The following is a 10,527-nucleotide window of genomic DNA, read 5'->3' as shown; positions in this document are numbered from 1 at the left end:
GGCGACAGAGCAAGACACTGTCTCAAAAAAAAAAAAAAAAAATGAATGAAGATGAAATAGACCCAAAAAGCAGGTCACCCATTCAGTGGCTGTTTACCGAGTTTCCAACTGGTCACAAGTGCAATGGAGGAAGGTGTGCCTGAGAGTGGGTATATGTGTAGGTGCAACTGTAGACAGAGTGGCCAGGAAATGCCTCCCGTAAAAAGTGACATTTCAGCAGAGGTCTTGAGGAGGTGAAAAGAGCATTCTGGGCAGAGGGAACAGCGTGTGCAAAGGTCCTGGGGTAGGAATGTGCTGAGATGTGGCTGGGGCTCTGTAAACAAGGGGAAGAGTGGAAGGAGGTGAGGGCGGCTGGGGTCACAGAGGCCATGCAGGGCCTTGTGGACCTCAGGGAGGACTTTGGCTTTCTAGAGACGTGTTGGGAATCCTGAACAAAGGAAGGATGGGATCTGGCTCGGGTGTTCACAGGCGTCTTCTGGCCACAGAGGTGGAGATCAGACTGCGTGTGGGGAAGTTGCTAGGAGTGGAGGGTACTCCCTACCCCACCTCTCCCTTGACTTTTGTCTACAGGGGTGTCAAAGCCAGAAACCTGAAGCTTCCACCAGGGCTGGTTGCCTCTTGGCCTCCTTTCTGGCCTCCTGGCCTCCCTTCCTGCCAACTGTGGCTCTCTCCCATGTAGCAGCTAGAGGGAGCTCATGCTAAACATTCTCACCCTGCCATCTGGAACCTGACCCAACCCCCTTCTCCCTATCCCCACCCTCGTCACAGGCCCTGGCAGCCCCATGGAAAAACCAAACACAGACTCACGGTCCCAAGGCCAGCGAGCAGCCTCCAGCCTCTCTCCATGTGCAGTTGTGAAACATTTCTCCTTCCTCCTCTTTGAGCCACCACCTTCTCTCTGACCTCAGGGCAGCCCCTGTCTCTCATAGATGCTCCTTCCCCTCCACCATACCCCTCCTCCCCGTCCAGGTTGCAGCTGGAAAGACCCCTCCTCCGGGAAGCCTTCCCTGACTTGCACCTCTGCTGCGCTCACCATCATGGCAGGTCCGCACCACAGTGGCCTGTGGTCTGTTTCTACTCCAAAGTGTTCACTGTCCAGCCCCAAGCTTTGCACTCTGAGCTCAGCGGAGTAGAGCTGGAAAGAGTTCTAGAAGCCAGGGCCCGAGGCCAGGTGCGGTGGCTCACGCCTGTAGTCCCAACACTTTGGGAGGCCGAGATGGGCGGATCACGAGGTCAGGAGATCGAGACTATCCTGGCTAACACGGTGAAACTCCATCTCTACTAAAAAAACACAAAAAATTAGCCGGGCGTGGTGGCGGGCGTCTGTAGTCCCAGCTACTCAGGAGGCTGAGGCAGGAGAATGGTGTGAACCCAGGAGGTGGAGTTTGCAGTGAGCGGATATCACGCCACTGTACTCCAGCCTGGGCGACAGAGAGAGACTCCGTCTCAAGAAAAAAAAAAAAAAGAAGCTAGGGCCTGAGCAGAGGGCACAGAGGCGGGATCCCCCTGCCGCATCAGACGCTGGCTTTAAGGGGCAGGGTGGGGACTGCAGAGACCAGAAGACGGGCGCATGGTGCCTAGCAGGGCAGGAGAGAAGAGGCCCCTGGCATAGCGCCGTCAAGTTGCAGGTTCAAATCCTGGCTGTGCGCCGTCATGTCGGCACGACAGGACACCCACGTCACTCCTCTCAATTCTGTCTCTCCACGGGGGAGCAGGGGAACGAGAGCCTCCCAGGGTGGCTGTGGGGGTTAGAAATAATTTTCGGCAATTCCACACATCTTTTTTGGAGCATCTTCTATGTGCCAGACACTGAGGGGCTGGGTACAAAAAAGTCGATTCTACAGAGTACCAGTATTGTAAAAGAAGATAAAGCCAGCAGAAGTGGCTACGAGTGTGTGTGGGTTTGGGAGTGGCTTTTTTTTTTTTTAATCGTATTTTTAAAGATAGGGTCTCCCTCTGTTGCCCAGGGTGGAGTGCAGTGGCGTGATCATAGCTCACCACAGCCTCTGAGCTCAAGAGATCCTCCTGCCTCGGCCTCCCAAGTAGCTGGGATCACAGGGCATGTGCCACCAGGTCTGGCTAATTTTTAATTTTTTTGTAGAAATGGGGGCCTCGTTATGTTTCCCAGGCTGGTCTCGAACTCAAGCGATCCTCTCGCCTCATCCTCCCAAAGTGCTGGGATTACAGGCATGAGCCACTGTGCTCAGCTGTTGCAATTTTATTTTATTTTATTTTATGTATTTATTTATTTGAGACAGTCTTGCTCTGTCGCCCAGGATGGAGTGCAACGGCGTGATCTTGGCTATCTGCAACCTCCGCCTCCCGGGTTCAAGTGATTCTCCTGACTCAGCCTCCTGATTAGCTGGGACTACAGGCACCCATGACCACACTCAGCTTATTTTTGTATTTTTAGTAGAGACAGGGCTTCACCATATTGGTCAGGCTAGTCTCGAACTCCTGACCTCAGGTGATCCACCCACCTCAGCCTTCCAAAGTGCTGGGATTACAGGCATGAGCCACTTGCCTGGCTGTTGCAATTTTAAACAGGATGATCAGGAAAGGTCATCTCCCCTGGAGAAGATGACATTTTAGCAAAGCCCTGTGAATTTGAGGAGCACGCAGGTGTTCAGTTCAGGAGAGTTAGAAGAGAGTCCTAGGCAGGGTCACAGTCCGTGCAAAGGCCCTGGGGCTGGACCGTGCCTGTATGGTTGAATAACGGTGGCAGCTGCCTCGAGGAAGCGGGTTGTGAGCTGGTGGGGAGAGTGGGAGGAGGTGAGAGCAGGGAGGTGCCGGAAACAGCCTGTGCGGGACTCCTTGTACTTCAAGCACACAACTGCTCCCCGAATGGGGCCGCCCCTCTGCCCAGCCTTCACTCCCAGAAGCCACTGGGGGGCGCTCTGGGGCAGGGTCGGCCAACCATGGTCAGGCCCCTGCCTGCCTTTGTACAGCTGGTAAGCTAAGAATGGTGTTTACGTTTTTAAAGGACTGAAGAAAAAAAAAGAAAAAACAGGCCACGGAACCTGTCTGCGGCCCGCAAAGCTCTCAGTATTTACCATCTGGCTTTCAACAGAAAAGTCAGCCAGCCAACCTCTACTCTATTTTATTTACGTATTTTTTTTTGAGATAGGGTCTTGCTCTACAGCCCAGGCTGGAATGCAGTGGTGTGATTACGGCTCACTGCAGCCTCGACCTCCCAAGCTCCAGTGATCCTCCTGCCTCAGCCTCCCAAGTAGCTGGGACGACAGGTGTGCGGCATCATGCCCAACTAATTTTAAAAATTTCTTGTTTGAGACAGAGTCTCTTTCTGTCGCCCAGGCTGGAGTGCAGTGGCATGATCTTGGCTCACCGCAACCTCCACCTCCCGGGTTCAAGCAATTCTCCTGCCTCAGCCTCCTGAGTAGCTAGGATTACAGGCACGCGCCACCACACCCAACTAATTTTTGTATTTTTAGTAAAGACGGGGTTTCACCATGTTGGTCAGGCTGGTCTCAAACTCCTGACCTTGTGATCCGCCTGCCTCAGCCTCCCAAAAGGCTGGGATTACTGGCGTGAGCCACTGCGCCTGGCCTAATTTTTTCATCTTTTATTCTGTAAAGACAGGGTGGCGGCGGGGGGGGTGTCTCACTTTGTCGCCCAGGCTGGTCCCGAACTCCTGGACTGAAGCGATCCTCCTGCCTCAGCCTTCCAAAGTGCTGGGATTACAGGCGTGAACCACCTTGCCCGGCTAGCAACCTCTACTCTACAGCCATCACTGCCAACCCAGGACAATTCTGCCCCGGATCCTAGTATGTTTAGCAATATCTGGAGACTTTCTGAGGTGTTACAACTGTGGGGGTGGGGGTGTCACTGACATCTATCAGGCAGAGGCTAGGGTGGCCTCCGAGCATCCTATAGTACGGAGGACAGCCTCCCACAGAGAACGGCGTGGCGCCAAAGTCAGGAGTGGCGCCATAGGCCAGGCGCAGTGGCTCACGCCAGTAATCCCAGCCTTTTGGGAGGCTCAGGAGTAACGGAAATCGTGAGAAATCCTGTCTGGGAAAGCCAGCCCCAGGCCCCTCACCTCCTTAAGGGACAGGAAGGAGAATCTACCTGGCTTCCTGGCCTGACCATTTGTGACCTGCAGGGTATTTTTACCCTCTGAGGGAGGAGCACTGGCTATTCTGAGTATTTTTTTGGGGGGGGGGGAAAGGTCTTTTTGGCCTTGGCGTCTATTCTTTTTGAATTTTTTTTTTTTTTTTTTTTAGACGGAGTCTCGCCCTGTCGCCCGGGCTGGAGTGCAGTGGCCGGATCTCAGCTCACGGCAAGCTCCGCCTCCCGGGTTTATGCCATTCTCCTGGCTCAGCCTCCCGAGTAGCTGGGACTACAGGCGCCCGCCACCTCGCCCGGCTAGTTTTTTGTATTTTTTTTTAGTAGAGACGGGGTTTCACCGTGTTAGCCAGGATGGTCTCGATCTCCTGACCTCGTGATCCGCCCGCCTAGGCCTCCCAAAGTGCTGGGATTACAGGCTTGAGCCACCGCGCCCGGCCCTATTCATTGAATTTTTATCTTCCCCCCAGTTTTGGAACAGGAGGCAGGGAAGGCAGGGGCTTTTTTTTTTTTTTTTTTAAGAGTCAGGATCCTGCTCCATCACCCAGCCTGGAGCGCACTTGTGCAATCATAGCTCACTGCAGCCTCAAACTTCTGGGCTCAAGCGATCCTCCCACCTCAGCCTCCTGAGCAGCTGAGACTACAGGAGCATATTCACGACGCCCGGCTATTAAAAAAAAATTTTTGGAGACGAGTCTTGCTATGTTGCCCAGACTGATCTCAAATTCTTGGCCTCAAGCAATCCTCCCACCTCGGCTTCCCAAGTGCTAGGATTACAGGTGTGAGCCACCACACCCGGGCCAGGTAAGACTTCCTGAACACACACTGTGGGCCAGCGATGACTGCTGACACCTGGGATTCCCAAAGCAAAGCAAATCACAACATCCTCGCACACTTGGATCCTCCTCACAGACACAGACAATAAACAAACAAGCACAGAACATCAGGAAATTACAGACTATGTGAAAAGCCATCCGCTGTACTGAACGTCAGGAGGAGGGTGGGAAGTTGCGACTTTGCAGAAGGTGCCTGGGAGTAAACGTTACTAGGGAGGTGATATTTCAAGAGGGTGGGGGAGAAAAAGCCTCGCAAATATCTAGGGGAGGGTCCTAGGTGGCAGAACAGCCAGTGCAAAGGCCCTGGGGTAGGATCACACTTAGCACATTGGAGGAGCAACGAGGAGGGAGGAGGTGGCCCAGAAAGACCATGAAGGGCCAGACCCCAGGACGGCCCAGGCCTGTGTGGGCTACTGCAGTCAGAATTTGGGGCTGCCCTCGAAAAGGAGACATATGCCTTCCCCCCAGCTCGCATGACAGGAGAGTTTTGCTTTATTGTTTTGGGGTTTTTTGGTTTCGTTTTTTTTGAGACTGAGTCTCACTCTGTCACCCACGCTGGAGTGCAGTGGCGCAATCTCGGCTCGCTGCAGCCTCCGCCTCCTGGATTCAAGTGATCCTTCTGCCTCGGCCTCCCTGGTAGCTGGGATTACTGGTGCGCACAACCACACCTGGCTAAATTTTTGTACTTGTAGTAGAGATAGGGTTTCACCATGCTGGCCGAGGCTGGTCTCGAACTCCTGACCTCAGGTGATTCACCCACCTCAGTCTCCCAAAGTGCTGGGATTACAGGTATGAGCCACCACGTCCAGCCGATAGGAGAGCTTTGACGGAAACCCCATACGTGTTGCTAGAACGTGAGCTCCACGAGGACAGGACGTGGCCACCACCCTCCATGGCACCACCCATATGGCGCTGGGTGGGGAAAGCACTTGGCAAGTGTGTGCAGACTGCATGACAAGGTGCACCCAGCCTCACTCAAAGGAGTCCTGAGCACACAACTGCAGGTGCACACAAGATGCAGACAGTCCCATGTGTGCACACAGACAGCTGCTCCTTCTTGCAGCCCCGAGTCCCCCAGCATGACCACCCCCTCTGCAAGACACAAACACCAGCACACAAGGGACCCTTATGAACACTGGATGAGCCTGATAGACACGTGGCCACATGTGCCCTTGGCTAGATCACCATCCAGGCCACACAGGCAGATGACACCTACGCACAGGTGCAGACAGACAGATATCTGGATTCTGGGGACACCGGGACCCCCTCCATGTTTCTACTTGGCCTCCTGCCTCACTCTAGGACCCATCTCTTCCCTTCCACCAGGGTGCCCAATAGCAACCACTTTGCCCCAAACCCAGCCTGGGAGGAGCTGTCTGTCTTGCCACGGCACCTCCAGGGTCACTGGGGTCAGGGTTTCAGACCCAGGGAACCCCTGCCTCGGGAGTCCCTCCCCCTGCCTCCCCATGGAGGGGCTGGAGGAGGGGGAGTGTCTGGCATCTGGAAATCAGATCCGTGAGAGGAACCCACACAGAAACCAGAGCCTTGTGTGTCCTTGGCCACATGTCTCGCCGGGGAGGGAGGAGGGGTGGAGGGCAAAGACGATGCTCTGGCGGGGATGGCACTGCTCCCACTCCTCTGGTTCCTCTTGTGGGGTACCCGCTGCCACCCTCCCCACCGAGATGCCTGCACTGGGGCTGAAGCAACACACGTTCTGCCACCAGCCTGGCAGGATAGGGAGGACGCAGACGCCCCGAGACACGCATCACGCAGCCTCGCATGCAGGTGGAGACGCCACCGGCCAGGAGCCCAAACCGCTGGATGCAAACACACTCCCGTGCAGCTGAGGCGCCTGTGGGCTCCTCCCCAACGTGTCCACAGGGTCCTCCTAGGTACCCCAGGAGAAAGGGCTCCCCTGGGCAGGCTGGGAATAGAAGCTGGGCTTCAAGTCCCTGCCTTCCACTCCCTCCCTGCAGGCTCCACAGCCCAGGTGTGCTGGTCCCCAGCTCCCCATCCTCCCCAACTCTGCACGCCAGCTACACCCCAAAGAGCAGGCATCAGCATGGGTGATCACAGGGTACGCAAGCCCCCCAGAAGTGGGGATTGAGACGGGTGCCCCTTGGAGAGAGAGAGGGCCTGGAGGGGTGTCCCAGGGCAGGTGCTACACACACAGGGTGGACTGAGCGAGGCCATGTGGGAGGTCACCAAGCTGGGGAGGAAGATGGTGGCAAGACCAGCAGGAGGGCCGGCACCCACGTGAGTGCACACGTACGTTGCACGAGTATGTGGCTCCGTACACGGGTGCGATCGCTGCCAGCCATGGAATTAGTTCCCTTTTCCGAATTCCAGATGATTTTTCATCTCTGTAATTAATGGGCAAGTCAGTTCTGAACGGCATGGCAGGCAAATTGCTAGTTAGGAAAATCACGGATAATTTTCTCGATATGATAATGAAGGTTGGAATCCTTCTCTTATTCTCCCTGTTTTCATCCTACTTTTAAGTAATAAATTTGGCATTAGTGGGAGGGGAGCAGGGAGGAAGGAGAAGTCACCTGGCCCACAAAGCTGGAGCCTGACAGGGGCCCACGCAGAGTCCCCTGCCCCCCCTGACCAGGGGGCAGATTGGAGAAGAGAATGAGGGGTGTGGACCCTCCGTGGGGGTGATCAATTCAGGGGTCCAGGCCCTGGAGAACAGGTGGAGGGCAGGGAGCTTTCAGGCTGTGAGCCAGGGTGAAGGAGTGGGGTCTGGGGTCAGGTTAGACTCATGCCAGCCCTTGGGGTGTTGGAGAGAGAAGCAGAAACCAATGGCCTGTCCCCAAACAGCACGGAGGTCAACGGTCCGCAACAGACATTCACCCTCAGGTGTGCCCCACTATGTCCAACCTCCTCTAAGCGGTGACTCCATACCAGGCTAAGGGAGCCGGGCAAGCAGAGAGAAGTGCAGAGAGAGATATAAAGACAGAGAGAGAGAGAGAGAGAGAGACAGACAGCCATCTTGGCAGCCATTTTGAACCCCTCCCCCTCCTGCCCCCAGGCACACATGTTGGGATGTTGGATGTGGAAAGACAGTCCCCAGCTCTGAGTCCGGTGGAAGCCAGGCAGAAAGGGGGCCCTGCCTGGAACTGGGATAGAGATACCCACGCAGCTGCCATGGGTAGAGGTGGATGGCAGTTGCAACAGGAGGAAAGGGGCCGGGGCCGGGGCCGGCGCAGGGTCCAGGCAGGTACAGTGAGATGCTGTCCAGGGATGGGGCAGTGTGAGGACCCGGACTACAAGTGTAGCCACAGGGGTGTGTGTAGCCAGCGGCTGTCTTCAGATGGGGGCCAGAGGTGCACTGGAGAGATACCTGGGAGGGCACTTTCTGGACATGGCTGGAGCAAACACAGCCCCCCCCCCCCCACCCCACCGCTTCAGGCCTGGACTCGGGTCCCAGGACTGTCGTATGGGAGGATGACAACCGGACCTTGGTAGCTCAATCAAATGCGCACCTGGGGTGGGGGTGGGGAGTTGTCCTCTAAGCACGAATAATCCTGGTGGATCAAACCTGCTGGCCTCCCGTGCTTTAACCCGGCACCACGGAGAGAAGGTGCTGCCCCGCTGCACCCCCTCCTCCTGACAGCAGCGCCCCCCGGACTACGTCCAGCTCGACACCCAGACAGACCCCTCCCCATCCCCCGCGCCACTGCCTCCCAGAGAAAAACAACCCCCTCGCCCAGCATCTTGTGCTGCCAGCCACGGCTCCTCCGAGGCCCGGGGCCGGCGCGCGGCGCGCACACGCACCCCCTCCGCTCACACCCAGACACCTACACAAACAGAGCGCCAAGCACCCGCGCGCACACGCACCGGGGACACGCAGGCACTGCCGCGCCGCTTCCCCACAAAGGCTGGCGCGCGCGCGGGCACACGCAACCACGCGCGGGCACACTCGCGGTCCCCTCCCCCCGCCAGGCACCCTGCAGCCGCCCGTCCGCACCCCCGCGCCCCGGGCGCCCCGTGGGGGCCGCCCCTCCCGGGCCCCTAGCCAGTGGGGGTGAGGTGCGGGCTGCCCCCAACGCCCCTCCCGCTCAGGTGCAGTGCCCCGCGCGGCTCCAGCGTCCCCTCCCCCCTCGCGGCCAGGACAGGCCCCGGCTCCCATCCTTCCCGCCTCCCCTTTTCCGCGCGCCCCGCACACCTGGCCCAGGTGCGGCGTCGCCCCTCGCCCTGGGCCCGCAGACACTCACCTGTCCAGCGCCGCTCTGGGGTCGGCCCAGCGTGTCTCTCCTGCGGCTCCGCGAACCCGGGCCCCCCGCCCGGCACATCTCCCGGAGCCGGGGCTGAGGGAAAGCGGATAGGAGGTGGCGGGGCGAGGGCGGCCTCCGTGTCCCTTCCTTCCCCTAGCCCAGCACCGCCGCCACCGACCAAAAATTTAAAAAAAAAGAAAAAAGAAAAAAAGAAAAAAAAAGAGGTGGATTACACGGATCCAAAGGCGGCCCCCTCGCGGCGGCGGAGGCTCGGGACTGGGGGCGATCGGGTCTGCGCCCCTCCCGGGGAGCGAGGCGGTGGGGCGGGGGCGGCGTCAGAGCGCCGGGGGCTGGGGCGAGGCGGAGCGCCCCGAGGCGGCGCCGGCAGCGGCCCGCATCTCCCCCGCAGCTCCGCGGCCCCGACGGAGGCGGCACGTGTGCGCCCAGGCGACTTCCCAGCCCCCTCCGACGGCAGCGGTGGCCGAGGGGTTAACGGGGCAGCCGGGGCGCCCCTGCAGGCCCCCGCCGCCCAGCGGCGCCGCTCCGGGGCCCGCGCGGCCCCATCAGCCGGGGCCTCCTCGGCAGACGGCGGGGCGGGGGCGCCGCAGCGCCGACAGCACCCGCGCCGACGGCTCGGGCTCCCCGCAGTGGCCGCGGGGGGCTCGGGTTGGGGGTGGGCGGCGCGGAGCTGGCGGAGGGGGGGCGGCGCGGCTGGAGGCGGGTGCCGCGGCGTCGCGCCCCCGGTGCGGCCGGAGGGGGGGCGCCGGGCCGGGCCCGTGGGCACCGCAGGACGCGCGGACCGAGCCGGCGCCGGGCACCAGCAATGACAAGCCGCCTGCTCGCCCCGCTCCCCGGCGCACCCGCTCCGGGAGGGGGGCGGCGGGCGCGCAAAAAACCCGGCCCGGAGTCGCCGCCCGGGACTGGCCGCCGCAACCCGCCTGAGCACCCCAGGAGCCGGCCCGAAAACCCGGGCTGGACTTTCCTTCCCTTCGCCTCCTCTCGCCTTCTCTCTGGAAAAGCAGGGAGAAGGAAGGCGACGTGCTGGAGCCCCGCGTTGGAGCGGGGAGTGGGGGAAGGGAGACAGAAGTAAGGAAGACCCGGAGAGGATTTTCCAGCGAAGTAAAAGGAAAGGCGCCGAGCCCGGGAAAGGAGGGCGCAAATGGGGAGATCTGGAAGGGTTGTACAAAACCCGAGTTGGATTAGATAAAGATGTGAGGAACGGGTGTTGGGGCGGGTGGTTGGGGGGTAGATGCGACACGGCCAAATGCACCCGGGGCACGCAAATTTCGGGCCGGATTCTTTCTCGGGAGACGGAGTAATGCGTCAGGCCTAACGCAGTGGAAATAACCAAGACCCGGCCCGGAATTCCCGGGACCTGGGTTCGC

The 10,527-nt window shown here is 59.1% G+C and overlaps 1 protein-coding gene across 8 annotated transcripts in view; it reads right to left on the bottom strand.

The window, feature by feature from the left end:
* Nucleotides 1–10,010, bottom strand: part of ADGRL1 (adhesion G protein-coupled receptor L1) — a 62,831-nt gene extending 52,821 nt beyond the window's left edge. For 7 of the 8 annotated variants that reach the window (XM_023188703.3, XM_023188697.3, XM_023188700.3 and 4 more), the window contains exon 1: nt 9,143–10,010. The gene's annotated coding sequence lies outside the window, so the exon portion shown is untranslated. Of the gene's footprint in view, nt 1–1,033; nt 1,259–9,142 lie in introns of those variants that run through there. The other variant, XM_023188698.3, reaches the window with a different exon arrangement.
* Nucleotides 10,011–10,527: the final 517 nt, after the last annotated feature.

The sequence above is a fragment of the Piliocolobus tephrosceles genome, chromosome 21 (genome assembly GCF_002776525.5).
Source record: "Piliocolobus tephrosceles isolate RC106 chromosome 21, ASM277652v3, whole genome shotgun sequence".
Lineage (NCBI taxonomy): Eukaryota > Metazoa > Chordata > Mammalia > Primates > Cercopithecidae > Piliocolobus > Piliocolobus tephrosceles.
Note: the sequence above shows the minus strand (reverse complement) of the source record. Positions and strands in the feature narration are given on the sequence as shown.